We start from the raw sequence: 15861 nt of genomic DNA, 5'->3' as shown, positions 1-15861 counted from the left end.
GCCAGGGGGATAGAGAGCTGGTATATGAGATTAATCCCAGTTAATGAATCCATTGTTAACAGCATTAAATAGCAACATGGGAGGGGGGAGGTGGCCTCCTCTCTGCTTTCAGTGCATCCAGGTCTGGGCTTGGTGCTGCAGCCACCGGAGGAGAGGAAGGCTCTTGGTGTTAAGTAGGGGAGAAAGGACCATGCATTGCACACCTATGGCAAACCTGGTACCTTTTCACACTCACACCGGTTCTCTCTCAGCTCTGGGAAGGCCTCACTCCCTTCCAGGGAAAGCTGGTCACCAGGGACAAAGGGATAGGAGGAGCTCTCCGAGAACCCCAGGGGGAGGTTGTTTGGTGGTAACTTGGAGGCAGAGAAAGTACATGGCTGAAATGCTTGGAGGACAGCAGGGGGCTGGGCCTGTGTGGCCTTGCAGTGCACCGTCTCCCTTCTGGAGACCAGGTATCGGGGTGTCCCCAGGTAAGAGCCTACCCTGCTGCCTCTCCCAAAGTTCCAGCTGCCTTCCTAGAGCTGTCTGGGCAGCTGAGGCCCTGCCCACCCCTGCCTGCCCCCACATTCCTCGGGATGCACAGCTATGGTTCCCTCACCTCCCACCAGTCCAAGCACAGAGCTACAGGCTAGTGTGCTAACTTGTTTGTTCCTCCTAGTAACCCTGGGTAATTAGTACTATTGTCCTCATTTTGTAGATAAGGATATGCATGCCTGTAATCCCAGCACTCTGGAAGGCTGAGGCAGGAGGATCACAAGCTTGAGCCCAGCCTGGGAAATTTAGCAATTTAATGAGACCCTATCTTTAAAAAAAAAATTTTTTTTAAAGGGCTGGGGATGTTGGTCAATGCAAAGGCCTTAGGTTCAATCCCCAATACTTAAAAGGGGGGGCACATTTGGGGTGGACTAAACCTAGACTATTGGGGGTGGGCCCCACTGTCTGTGTTTTAACAGACCTGAATGATTTTTTTTTTTTTTTGGTATTGGGGATCGAACTCAGGTCTTTGAGCTTGCTAGGCAGACGCCAGAACCACTAAGCTAAATCCCCAGCCCCAGACCTAAATGATTTTGATACCCACTACTCTCCGTGGGGCTCCCCTCCTTCTTGGATATGCCAGGCAAGTCCTCTGAGGCCTCCTGCTCTGCTGGACCTGCAAATGCCAACGTTCCCAGGGACCTCTTCTCCCTCTGTGTACACCCTCCCGCTGGGTGATACCATCCTATCCTGTGGCTTTCAACAACATTTGTATGCTGACAGCTTCCCAATTTATATCTTTAGTCCTGACATCTCCCCTGAACTCCCAGCTCATACATCCCACTACCTAGCTGACATCTCCACTTAGATGTCTCCAGCCATCTCAGAACTAAAGTGAACCCTCATTGTCCCCAAACTTGCACCTCCCCTATCTTTCCCATCTTAGTAAACAACATCAACATTCACCTAGTCACCCAGACCCAAAGTCGTGGAGTCGTCTTTTACTCCTCTCTTTATCTTGTAGCCCACATTCGATTCAACAGGAAATCCTGTTGATTTTATTTTTGAAGCACGTTTCAGAGACGACTGCTGTTTACCACCTTCCCAGCTCCACTGTGCTCCGAACTGTCTTTCTCTTCTCACCTGGACATGTACAGTAGCTTCCTAATTAACCCCTCAGTGCCCACTCTTTCTCTCTGTTGTCTTGTCTACAGTCTGTGGCCAAAGTGAATTTTTTAAAACCTAAAGCTGAGATCAGGTCCTGTTCAAACCTTTCCAGTGGCTTCCCAACACATGTAGAATTAAATCCATAGTCTTTGCTTGGATCTATAAAGAATGTACACCACACATCCTTCTTTACAGTGTCATCCACTCTTTTCACTACATTTGCTCAATGCACCACAATCACACCTGCTTTCTTGCTGCACTTTGATCAAAGTAAATATGCTGCTACCTCAGGTCCTTTGCACAGGCTATTGCCTCTGCTCCAAATGGGCACATGCTTGTTTCATTCAGTTTTCTGTGTAAAAGTCAAAACAACCTGTACTACAGCCTCCTGATGCTATTTCTTTACTCAGTTTGTTTTCTGCTTTTGTACTCATTAGCACCTTACATCACATCATAGGTTTATTAGTTTTTGTCTGCCCCCTTCCAGGCTGTACACTCCATGGGGGTAGAGACTTTCCAATCACTCAGAACTAGAACGGTGTCTGCCGTGGGAGCCACTCAGTCAGTATTTTACGAATGAATGAATGAATTTCATTATGGATGAGGTTCTCTGAAGTTGTTTCCCTTCCTGTAAAAACGGGCATACTAAAGTACCTGTGAAGATTGCATAAACATGCTCTGTTACTTTTCTCTCGTTGCTGGATAAAATACTTAGCACCCAAAGTTAAAACTAGAACGGTGTCTGCCGTGGGAGCCACTCAGTCAGTATTTTACGAATGAATGAATGAATTTCATTATGGATGAGGTTCTCTGAAGTTGTTTCCCTTCCTGTAAAAACGGGCATACTAAAGTACCTGTGAAGATTGCATAAACATGCTCTGTTACTTTTCTCTCGTTGCTGGATAAAATACTTAGCACCCAAAGTTAAAAGGGAAAGGGTTTATTTGGCTTACAGCTCATAGAAATTTCAGTCCATAATTGGCCAACTCCAAGGGAGGGAACAAACAGGCATTCTGCCCCCTTCCAGGCTGTACACTCCATGGGGGTAGAGACTTTCCAATCACTCAGAACTAGAACGGTGTCTGCCGTGGGAGCCACTCAGTCAGTATTTTACGAATGAATGAATGAATTTCATTATGGATGAGGTTCTCTGAAGTTGTTTCCCTTCCTGTAAAAACGGGCATACTAAAGTACCTGTGAAGATTGCATAAACATGCTCTGTTACTTTTCTCTCGTTGCTGGATAAAATACTTAGCACCCAAAGTTAAAAGGGAAAGGGTTTATTTGGCTTACAGCTCATAGAAATTTCAGTCCATAATTGGCCAACTCCAAGGGAGGGATGACAAACAGGCATGGCAGAGCAGGAACAACATGGCAAGCAGAAGGTAGCAAAGGCAACAAGACAGTTTAACAGCATCTTTGTGCCCCTTTTATCTCATTCAGACTACCGGGGATTAGGGCGGTGCCAAGCCAACTCCCCTGCAGTGGTTTAGCCATCACAGGCCCCTAACCCCAGCATCACGCATTCCAGATTCAGCCACCTATAAGAAAGAAAGCCCCGCTTCATCTGCATGAGGCTTTGGGGGGACAGTTGAACACAAACCATAACGCATGTTGAAGAACCTAGCTCATGACTGGCATAATATGGGTCCTAAATAAAGATTTTTGTCATTTTTCAATCTTTCTTTCCTTCTTTCGTTTGGGAGTCTATGCTGATTCTACATGTCCTGCTGCCGCCTTGCACATGCATCTTGGAGTGGCCTAGCTGGCATTGCCTGTGCTGGGACTGGCTTCTCTGGGCTCCCAGCCTCTGGGTTCTACTTGTTCCCTCTCCCACTTCCTCACTTCCTCCTAGAAGCCCTCCTGACTCTCCTCCAAGCTGCTCCGCTCCTGGACTCTGGACTCTCTTGCCCTGTTCTCTGACTGCCTCTTGCATGTTTTTCCTTATCAACTAGCAAAATAGTGACAACTGATTCTTAAATTGTATTTGCTATAGGCAAACGAATCAGAGATAGAGGAAAAAATTAATACTCCCCTTCAGGGCCTCCCTCCCTCAGCCCCAACCCTACTCAGAGTCACCACTGCCAACAGCCAGGTCCCACTACTGGAGGCCCCTTCCACACCTTGAAATGCCGCGTGCACTCAGACCCAGAAGCACTGCCTCACAGAGGACTCTTTAATTTGGTTTCCTTTCACTTAGCAGTTTGTTTTGGAGACAGGATCCTCCTTTTTGTGGTGCTGAGGATTGAACCCAGGATCTTCTCACGGAGCTACATCCCCAACCCTTGTTAAAAAGTTTTTATTTTGAGACAGGGTCTCACTAAGTCACCAGGCTGGGCTTGAATTTGTGATTTTCGTGCCTCCGCCCTTCCAAAGTGGTGGGAATGTACCCCCACAACTGGCTTAGACGCCCTTTTAAGAGCTGTAAGACTATGGATGGATGCACTGTGACTCCTCAGATCACTCCCCTGTTGGAGGACATTGGAGTGGTTTCCAGTTTTTCCTCTATCAGAGAGCACCCTACAAGCAACAGCCAGTCCCGCGTGTACCTTGCTGAGCACATGTTTCTACCAGAGACAGAACTAGAAGTGGTGTCACAGGAGTTTGGGGATGCAGCTCAGTGGTAGAGCACTTCCCTAACATGTGCAAGGCCCGAGTTTAACACCAGCACCAAAAAAAAAAAAGGAGTTATGAGGAAGTTATGGGGAAAATCATCCTTTCATAGAGTCTGGGCCATTTTACACCCTGCCCTTGACATGATACATTCACCAGTCCCATCCTCTGAATTTGCAAAGCGCTTCCACAAGCACTATGCTCTTTGCTCTAGAAGTGGTAACATTGGAACCCTTTGACAAGTGAACACTGGAATTCAGCCCCATCCTGCTGTCCCCAGGGCTGAAGCTCAGATCTCAGCCTTCCTGTGTGGACAAGAGAGGTCCCCGGGCCCCAGGATCAGGGGCAGGGAGGGTGTGTGTTGTGGAGGCCCAGTGGGGTCATGAGCACCAGAGGAGCCTGGGGGCTCTTTGGGGAGGGGGCACAGAGTCTAGAGGTGAGGGAACTTGGTGGGGCCTCGAAAGCTTGAGGAGGGGCTTTCTTCCCACTCCTTCCATGGCTCAGAGGAGCCTGGGCTCAGGCTGAGAAGCAGGGCTGCTATGTTGCCATGGAAACCGAGGGTTCCTCTCTCCCTCACAGCAGGAATCACGGTGATTGGGGGGTGGGGGTGGGAGGAGGATGTTTCCCTGGCAGCACCAAGGGTTCGGGCTAGAAGGCTGGTCACTCCTCCTCCTCCCACTTCCCCTTTCTCCCCCTTACCCCACGGTTGAGGCCAGCAGCCAGCAGGTCTTGGTGATGGTGCTGAAGGGGCCAGGAAAGGAGACACAGTTGGTGGGGGTGTGGTGGGGAGTCAGGGGCTCCCCAAGGAAGCTGCAGAAGGTTCCTCCCTGCAGATCTCCCATGCATCAGTGCCACACAGCCCGCAACTGCTGCCCAGATTCTGTCACAAGGCAGACCTCCTTTCACTGTCACTTAGAGTGGCATAGACAACCCCACACTGGAGCGCAGCATGCCCAAGCTTACCTCAGGCATATGTGCATGTGAGCATCTTACACGTACACACAGCTGACCACTCACATGCACAGTCATGCACTGATGTACCTGCACACTGACACATTTGCACACTCACACTTGCCATATCCACACCCGCACACTACATGTACCTAGTGCACGTGTATGATTACATAGTCATGCTCACATGCAAACAAGCACGCACACACCTTTCTCTGCTTTGTGAGAGACTGTCAGTCCCTGAAAGTGCTTCTTCTTCCTATCTCCTCCTGCTTGCTCCACTCCCCTTCTCCGTCTCTTCCCTCTGCCCTCAGCCTGTCCGTGGTGGGTGTCCTGCTTTCTGGACCTCACCCTGAAGGGAGACACTGTCATTTCCAAGGGAGCAGACTCTCGGACATATATAGTGTAGGGCCTGAAGATATAAGAAGGGCTAAAGTTGGGGGATGCAGTAGAATTTGATACTCCACCCTCCTCCCTCTCCTTCCAGATGATACTCCTGCTGCATCCTGTGCCAGATTGAACCCTGCTCCCCAAACAAAACAAACAGAACCCCCTACAAGCTTGCCACAGGATGTAAAATTGTGAATATTCAAATGACTATGGTTGATAAGAGTAGGCAGCTAAGTAGCTATTTACTGAGGGTTTGAGCACTGGGTGCTATGCTAAGTCCATGGTCCCACTTATTCCTAATAGAGGCCCCCAAGCTAGGCAGTATTATGTCCATTTCACAGAGAAGGCACCTGGAGCTTACAGAGCTCCTGTAACTGTACCTCAAACTCAGGTCTGCAAGATCCCAAGGATTCCCAGTCAAGAGACCCCTGACCTTGGGTGGCCAAGGTTACATTCACAGAGCACTGTGCAAGGGCACTCTGACTGGGAATTCAGGTAATCAGCGGGTTGACGGACACCAGGAAAGCACGCACCTTCCAGTTGAAATTGAATATTGGCCATCTCCCTCCCTAGGGTTCTTGGGTCATTCTCTGCCTCCCACTTGGGGAAATTCCCAAGTAGTCTCTAGGACTCTTAACACCCTGCTCTGCCCCTGGGCCACTCCTTTTAGCCTTTCCTCTTCACCACTAGCTTTCTCAGCCTTCCAAGTGCCCAACTGCAAATCAGATCTTTTACACAGAAAGACTGTAGCTCTGTATCCCTTCTGGTTCACTCCAGCCAGGCCTAGATAGCTATTTGGTACAACCACAATGGCTCATCAAGGTGTTATGCTAAACACAGCTTAGAGGAATTCTGTGTCTGTTTCCTTTTTCCTCCCTGCTATACTGAGAATATATATTCCTAGCTTTTTGAAGGCAAAACAATTTGTAAGCAAATGTCCTGACTTGACTAAATTTTAAGTTGCTTGACTCTCTGAGTTCACCTTTTTTTTTTTTTTCCTTGCAGTGGAAGGGTCTGGGAATTAGTGGCTGTCTGTGAATCTCATCTAACCCCTTATTTTCACAGACTGGAAAAATGAATTCAAGAGAGAAGCTTAACTTGTCAAAGAATCAGCTTTAGTTGTGAGTTGCACAGATTCTGGGGTCAAAGACCTGGTTTAAAGCCAGCCTCACTAGCGTGTGACCAGTCACTAGACCGATGTGAGCCTGTTTCTTCATTTGTCCCTGGACTGAACTGAGAATGAAATAAGACGCTGTTGCTTATCATTTTGAAACTATAAAATACAATGGAATGTTAGTTATCATCATCCTTTAGGGCACAGCTGGAGCCAGAAGCCAGACTCCCAGGGCCATGTGCTGTTACTCCTCCCTGCCATTCTGTGTTCCTTTGGGCAAGGGTGGGCTGTGAAAGCAGAGACCTGGCTCAAACCCTGATTCCACCATCCACTAGCTGTGTGACTGTAGGAAGAATAATTCACATCCTCCATGGTCCTTCACCTGACAAAGGGGGACTATAATAGTTGTTGTTGATGGAATTCCATGAGTTAATAAACAGGAAATAATAAGCGAGTACTTTCTCCTGGAGCCCTTAGATCCCTTTCTCCACCTGTCATTCTCTGAGTTTCTTCAGTGGTGACCAATCTCCTACTTCTTGTGAGGGAAGATTTGATTTTGGAAAGAGCCCAAGGTCATCAAGAGGCCCCTCTGGCCCAGGAGGCAGAAGGCTAGTAATGGAGCCCAGGAAGGAATACCCTTTTGGTGTAAAAAGAGGTCCCGGCCCCTTGACAGGAAGGAAGGACTTCTCCTTCAGCAGCTCAGGAGCCAGCTCAGGAGGAGGACAGTCCCCCAGAGGGCCAGCATTTCCATGCTGCATGGTCTCTTCTGAGGCCATTGAGGGAAGCACGTCCTCCCAGGACAGGGACAGGCATCATGTGTTTGCAACTCAGAGGGATGGCTCTAGCTTTGATGAGTGCCAAGCCAAATGTCATACCAGAATGATACATCATCCAGTCCACTCCCCCAGGACTTTTACATGAGCAAAGAGAAGCCCTGCTCCCCCTCACCTGTTCCCTGATAGAGGACAGGAAAGCATCAAGTGCAACTTAGAAGGTTCACTCTTGAAATGACTTTGGCAGTGCCTAGCCCAACCCTCCTTTTTTGCCCTCCATGCTTTACAGATACAGAAAAAGCAGGTTAGGAAGAGAAAACCACATGCCTGAGGTGACAGAGCTCTTGTACACTCAAGTTTCCTGACCTTTACCTCATGTTCTACCTGTACCCTGGGAAAGCTGTCTATATGAGGACAGCTGTCAAGTGACTGCCCTCCTGGGCTTTCCTGAGAACCAGCATGGAGGTGAGGAATGAGGGAAAGCCCCAGAAGAAGGGCTAGGAGGAGGGCAGGAGAATCCACACTTTCTTTCAGCAAATAGTTCTGCCAAGGAACACTTGGTCAGCAGAGAGGCGAGCTAGATAGCAGCTGTTTCCAGACTCACACAAGCCCTCTTCTTCAGCCTTCAGCTTCCTCATCTGTGAAAAAGATTGGATGCTGTACTGGGTACAGCCCCGGCCCTTCATTCCACAGCAAGGCTGTAGCTCCAGGATCCTCTTAGCAGGATCTGATGGCCAGAGTGCAGAGTGCCTTGTGCCACCAACTCCCATGGTACCCAATGCGAGAATAGCAGGAATCACTGGCTGCAGGTTTTTACCTCAAATTCTCCCTTCATTCATTTCCAGTATCATCTTTGCCCCTCTGTCTCCCCCAAATCTTCCAAGTCCCTTTGGCAGCAGCTAACGAGCTGAGCCTTGGAAAACTGCGCCACCTAGAGGGAATCGGTCCTCCCTGCGGCGTCTTGGAGAAGGGAGGTTGCTGCCAGGTATTGGTTCTTTCTTCTTTCACAGCTGTCTCCTGCTCCTTATCTTTCTCCTGGATCCTCACACCTGGAGAAGGACAGGTCAGGGATTTTGAAGTCTGGGAAACTATGAAGGTCAAGAAGCAGTAGTGTGGCAAAGTCCACAGCACAGCTTAGGCCTGCTGATTCTAGAAATCTTTTCCTTGCTTCCCCCCCATTCCAAGGGAACCTCTGGGTGAAGTCATAGTTCACGCACAAGATAAATAAGTATTCAACACCTGCTCTGCAGTAGGGCAGAGATCACTTTAATGGCTGGAAACCCCCCTTTTTTTTCAGTCAGGATTTACAGAGGGTTGAGGCTGGCTGTGGATGAGGAGTGGGTGGCCTGGCAGCAACACCGGGGCTCGGGTGCCCAGTAACCTGAGACCAAATCCTGGCTCCATGAAGGACACTGCTGTGGAGTTCAAACCCCTTCCAGGAGGAAAGCTCTGAACTGCAAAGCAGAATTAACTTTCTTGCAGGGTTCTCAGGAGGATCTGCAACTAAGCATGAGACACTTTGGACACCTGGATGGCCTCAGGAAGTCTATCTTCTGGCAGCACCTAGAGCCACCCTGCCCTCCTCCATCAGCCCAGGGTGAAAGCCAAAGGCCCACAGTGGCCTTGAGGTGAGGTGAGAAAGGTCCCTGACCTTTCTCCTCCATCCTCCTGTCCCCTGCCCTTTGTCCTCACCATTCCTTCCCTGCAGCATTTACTGTTCCCTCTGCCAACAACAGTGTCCAAATAATCTACTCCCTCACTGCCTTTTGGTTTCACTCACATGATGGAGAGATTGTCCCTACCTAAAAACGCAACATCTGCCCTACTTTTTCTCTCTTAGCCTTTGTTATTTCCTAACATACATCTTCTGCTTACTTTCTGTTTCCCATTCAGTGTGTTCCGCTGCTGAGTTCTTGGCATATAGAAGGGGCTCAATAAGTATTCGTTAAATGTATGTATGACTTCAAATAATTTTGAAAAGAAAGCAAAACAGAACACTGGCCCCCCAATGCCTCTTCGAAACTCAGAAAAGTGTTAGCACACGTCATGCTTTATCATTTATGAAAGCCTTTCCTCTGCAGTAATAAAATGCTACTCCGGGACACTGTGAGGGACAGGAAAGGGTCAGCTGAGCCCACTTTGTAACTGGGATGCCGAAGCCCTGCCGGTCGCAGGGCTGTGTCTGGGCCACCGTCTGACTGAGTAGAGCCTAGAACCAGGGCTCCAGGACTGGCAGCTGCAGGGGCTTCTCCTTCCCACGGTGCAGCTTCCATGGAGTGGGGGACCTGGAAGTACTTACACTGAAGCACTTGGTTGAAGCATTGTTCGCCGCATAAGCACAGTACTTAAGTGGCCACCCAGGCAGCTTTCAGAGGCCTATTGCAGGGACGAGCAAAGCCTTTCGTAACATGCATGAAAGCTTAGCGGTCACCAACTCCATAGCAAGGCCGTGGGATGAGCTGAGACAGAGAAAGCCAGATTTCTCAGAGCAGCGTGGCCAGCTTCCTAGATCAGAAGCCACTCACTCTGGGGAGCCAAGGGGAGCAGAGGGATCGGAGGGAAGCAGTGAAGTGTATGGCAGGGAAGCCCTAGATCGGGGCACTGCGATTTCCACCGGACACTTACCCTCCCACCAGCAGCCTGGTTCCCCATGGTTCACTCTGGCACAGCACTTAGCACCCAGCATGGACTGGTCTTCCCCCTCCTTCTCCCTAGCCAGTGGTTCTCAGCAGAAAGGCACTTGACCCCTAAAAGACATATGGCGATATCTGAAGGCATCTTTGGTTGTCATGGGGAGGGGTTACTAGAACGAAGAGGGTAAAGACCAGATGCTGCTACATATCCAAGGCTGCACAGCAGTCCTCAAGAATTATCTGTCCCAAAGCATCCATTATGTTAAGGTGGAGGAACCTGCTTTAGAACTGAGTCCCTGGAGGGGTGGGAGATGCCAGAGTATTCTCTGCACATCCAAGGCCAAGTGTGGCCCCTGTGATAGCATCCATAAGTGTGTGCTGATAGATATGGACCAGCCCAGAAAATCTCTGAGTCTGTCCTGGTTCTGGAAGTCTGTGATTTAAACCCCCTGACTTTGCCCTGCAGGCCACACATACTTTCTTGTTGATGGGGCTGGTGGACCTGGCGTTGGAGATCACAGCTTCCCCAGCAAAGGGGGACTCAAGTCAGGCCCCCAGTCCCTACTCTGCCTTCACTCACATCAGTTCTCAGGGGTAGCCCTACATAGGATTAAGCCAACCTAAATTCAAGTTTTAGCTTTCCATTTGCTCACCCTCTACGTGCCCTTGATGAATCACTTCTTTTCGTTCCTCTCTATAAACCACAGGCATCATCCTGACCTGGCCCAGGGCCGTTGGGATGTGTGTGAAGTGCTGAATCTGGAATGAAGGTGACAAGTTGGCTGCTCCCAGTGGAACATCCTGATTTCAAGGGCCTGGCTGAGAGGACAGCTTCCTGCAGAAGCTCTGCTCACTGTGGTCTTCAAACCATGACCAACTGAGGCTCCCAGGAGCAGGATCTAGCCTGAATCAGCAACAGGAAGTCCTACTATGGCGATCCTGGAGGATGTTTGGGGTATGGGGCAGCCCCTCAAGCGCAGGGCTGCACTCATCCTGTCTTTGGTACCTGTTAGTGGGACAAGCCATATTCACCACTGCCCAGATGGAACCCACAGTGTCTGTGCCCTATCCGAGTGTTCTCATAGTCTCACTTAAGCCCTGTAAGAACCACACTAGCAAAGGAACTGAGGCCTGCAAAGGTGAAGCATAGTAGGTGGTGTCTTAGGATTTGAGCCCAGATCATTCTCTTATCAAAGCCCACAGCCTTTTGCACAAAATGACCTGCATCCCCTCTAATCAACTTTCTAAAGAAGCTCTTCTGAGAAGCGTTCTAGAAGAAGGACCCTCCAGGCCAAAGAAACTCCATATTGCACTGTAGAGAGGCAAAGGAAGCTAACTAGGATTCTCACTTCTCCAAACACGCCCCCAGCCCACCTAGCCTTGTCCCAGCCAGGGTAGGGAGTCTCAGAGCTGAGAGAGACAGTAGCCAGCACCCATCACCCTTTCACAGAGTTTCTGGAATTGAGGCCCAGGAATCTGCCTTTCTAACCTCTATTCCAGAGCCACTGATTTGGTTTAAATCTCTTAGCTCACTTTCTAGAATGTACATAGCAGTGCATTCAAAATCACGTGCTTCCCTTGACATTCCGCTTCCATGCCCTACTGGTATCTTCAAATACCAATTGCCCTACCTCACAAGAAGGATTTCCTGTTCCCACCATGGGTGCCTCATGCTGTGTGTCTGCATACGCTACTGTCTCTATCTGGAGTGACTTTCCCCATTCTGATGGCCAAGCAAAGTCCTTCCAAAGTTGGACCAACTTATCCACCAAACTCAGCAGGCCAGTGCCTTGGGCCCGATGCTGTCATGAAAACATTTTCATTTCTTTTAAAATGAAAGGTGAAAAATGAAATTTTAGGTCAAAGAAGTGTTTTAAGATATAATCTTATTATATTTGTCTTTGTATCGAGGAGGTTGTGTTAGTCAGCTGTCACTATAATAAAATACCTGAGATAATTAACTTAGAGGAAAGGTTTGCTTTGGCTCACAGTTTTGGAGGTTTCAGTCCATTAACATTTGGCCCCCTCGCTTTAGGCATGTGGTTAGACAGCACACTATGGAGGCAGAGAAAAACTATTCACCTCAGGACCAGGGATTTAGCTCAGCGGTTCTGCCGCCTGCCTTGTAAGCACAAGGACCCGAGTTCGATCCCCAGTACCAAAAAAAAAAAAAAAGAAAAAACTGTTCACCTCATCACCCAGGAAGCAAAAGGAGAGGAGAAGCCTGAGTGCCCCAACCTTCTTCGGAGGCACACACACACAATTACCTGAGCACCTCCCACGAGGCCACTCCTCCTAAAGGCCCACAGAACCTCCCAATAGCATCACCCAGGGAGCCAAGCCTTTAAGACATGGACCTTTGGGGAACAGTCAAGATCCAAACTATAGCAGAGGTTCTAAATGTACTTTTTAAGTGGGTATGTGTAGGAACAGATCCACATAAGCAAAAAGGCCTAGGACCCAAGAAAGTCATAATGTAACCTCATCCTCAGGCTTCAACCCTGTTTAGTCACTTCCTCGAAGCAAAGTCACCCTGAGCACACAGAACTGTCCCTTCTCTGTGTCCCCATTATCCATCTATTTCTGTGATTAGCACATATGCTCATTTTTAAACCCCTCTTCTATTAGATGGCATGCTTCGCAGGGAAGGGGCTCTGTCTTACACACTCATGTTCCCAGCCCCGTGCTTGGGGGTAGCACATGGCAGGAATCAGCAAATATTACTGAATTCAGCTGATGCCCCCCAATTCACATGAGGAACAAAGACCTCACTTTCTCCCATGTCCCCCAATATTGTACATAAGTAGAGCTACTTCTCCACATGTATTCCCTCAAATATGCCTGTTAAGTGCCAGGCATTGTCCTAGGCAACAAGTATAAGTCAGCATTAAAAAAGCAAACAAGACCCCTGAATCATACAACTCCTCTCTGACAGCCCCTCCTGTCAGTGTCTGCTTCTTATACCTCCCATCATTTCTCCACCCTGCCTTGGGGATGACCTCTCCCTAGTGCTGGGGACTGAGAGAGAAAACACCAGCCCAAGCGAACTGGCCCACCAGCCCCTCCTTGGGCCCCACCGCCTATCTCAGAGGGCCTGCATGCCTCCCTCTCCACCCTCCTGGAAGGTGACTCCCGCATGCTCGTTAATTTCACGCTCTGTCTCCTGCGTGACTGACCTACTTTCTGCTCTTTTCCCATGTGGCTGCCCAGCAGCACTGGGTCTCTCACACACCTGGGGCTAGGACTCCTCCAGCTTCTTCCTCTTCCCTATGGTCAGGTGTCACCTCAAGGCCTCTGGGGTGAAGGCGTCCACGGCCCTGGGGAAGGCAGTAGAGATCTTACATACAGAGCCTTGCATTTAAATCTCAGCCCCAGTGCAAGGCTCCTGAGAAGCCACCACCCTATCTAAGCTTCCTTTGCATCATTTATACAGACGTCTGCCCACAGGTAGACATAAGAAGATAGCATCCATAGAAAGACTGGCATTGCAGGTACCCACTTAAAAGCAACCGACGCTCTGCCCCAGCTGGGACTCCTGTTTCTGAAGAAGTCTACGACATACCCCGCCCCGCTCCCGCTCACAATGGTGCTTGCTTCTGTCCTTCCTGCCAAGCCCTTTATCTGCTTCCTGCCCTCCTTCGTGGCCAAGCACAGAGAGCCCCTCCTGAGCAGCCTCCCCAACTCCCTTCTCTCCTCAGAGCCCCTCACCCAGCAGCCCGCATTTCTTTATACTTTGACTCACTCGAGAATAAACTTGAGGCAGGGCTTTTAATTGGCGATCCTCATTTGGTATTCATCACATCTGGGCTTTTCTGGGAGAGCCCCAATGTCAAGTATCCTGCCTTCTCATTCCCATGAACGCATTTCAGAATAATAAGAATAATAGCTAACATTCGCTCTGTGCTACTGCTAGACAGACACTGTTCTCAAGACTACGTGAACTGACTCGCTAAATCCTCACAGTGATCCTCGGAAGTAGGTAATATTATTACTCCCGTTTTTCAGATGAGGAAACTGATGCACTTAGAAGGGAAGACATTTGCCCAAGGTGGTGCTGATGAGACTGCAACCGAGACAGACTGGCTATCCAACCACTGCAGCCTGTGATCAGAACTGGCTCAAAAGTCCTGGGTCAAGGTCAAGTGCCCCTGGGCCAGGGATGTAACTCAGGTAGAGCACTTACCTAGGGTCATGCACAAGTCCCTGGGTTTGATCCCTAGCACTGAAGTGAAGAGTAAAAAAGTAAGTGCCCCACACACTGTACATAGCTTCCCATACAGTAAATGGGATTATTTGTCCCCTTCACATGAGCAGAAATGAATGGGAGACTTCAAGATTCTAAAAACTCTTATAGGTGTGGAGCCAGGGAGTTCTGGGTTCCATGCACAGAAGGCCACATTGTCAGTATGAATTCTAGCTGGACCCAGATCAAACCACACGGCTGTCCTGTGTGCTGCCTATGCTGGGTTCTCAGGGGCGCCCAACTTATCTGATCTATTTGGAGGCGGGAGACAGACTGCAGTGCAGAGACATTGAATAGGACCTGCCCACTTTACAAGCTCCATTTGAAAACATGTCCAAGGGACAAGGACAGACTTGCCACTTAGTGGCAATGCAGTGCATGCCTTTCCATCCACAAGGCACAGTGGCCAGAGCCTGAGCTCAAAGAAGACTGCCCGGCAAGCAGTCTCCTTCCCACGGTCTCGCCAGAGAAGGGTGCTGAAACCCTGTAGCACAACTTGAGTGGAAGAGTGTAGAGATGCCTTTTATCCAGCAGACTTTAGTTTTAATAATGCATATTAGTTTCTGATTATAAAGATAAAACATGCTTATTGTGAACATTGAGAAAAAATTTAAAGTCATCTGTAATCCCACAATTCAGGAAAAAAAAAAACCTGTCAACACTTTCCCCCCGTTTTTTCCATGCTGTTTTTCCATGCTGATGTGTTTTTACATCCTCAGGATTCTAGCAGCATATCATGAGAATTTTCCTCTTCTGAAAACTCTCCAAACCATGATTTTCAATGACTTTGTAATATTTGACTTTACACATCTTACAATATATTTAACCATTCTCCTCTTCTTGAATATTCAGATTATGTTCTATGAACCCCCATTCAAATCTGCAATGACTGTTGCAGAAGGAAGAAACACTGCCCGGTAATACAGGAATAAAAGAATAAGTGAGCCAATACAGTTGGTCCAGATGTTTAAGGGTCTGAATAGCCAGAAAAGGGAGTCAGACCCCAGTGCAGGTGGAAGGCCTTGAGCTGCCTATCAGAATGCTTTTTGAACTTGCCAAGGCAGGTGCTGCTCCGAAACCCTGGCTTTGGGAGTGCAGATGAAGAAGGGGCACTTCCTCCCCAGGTCTGGCCTCAGGGACAAAGCTCAGCAGGAACCCCGGGGAACTTGCCAACCAAGCTTCCCTGGTGGTACAGGGCTGAAAGAGGCACTCGCTCTACTTTTCACAGCATTCAAAAGCAGAACTGTCAAAAGCGGGCCCCCAAATGCTCATATTATGTGGGAGAAAGTCTTGGGGAGAAAATGAGGAAGGAGGGGAATTATGCAATTGAAAACATGTACCAATCCAGACAGAATAATGAAGCACAGACACAAGATTTTGCACTCAATGGAAATTGCATTTAGCCATGTTTTGTGGTTTAAGAAAAAGAGACTGACTCAGAGAGACAGATGGAGACACACGGGGTGAGGAAAAAGAAAAGGGAGGAAAGGAAGGAGACAGATG

This window comes from Fukomys damarensis, unplaced genomic scaffold (assembly GCF_012274545.1).
Source record: "Fukomys damarensis isolate Sample0158 unplaced genomic scaffold, DMR_v1.0_HiC HiC_scaffold_23, whole genome shotgun sequence".
Taxonomy (NCBI): domain Eukaryota; kingdom Metazoa; phylum Chordata; class Mammalia; order Rodentia; family Bathyergidae; genus Fukomys; species Fukomys damarensis.
This window is presented reverse-complemented; position numbering follows the sequence as displayed.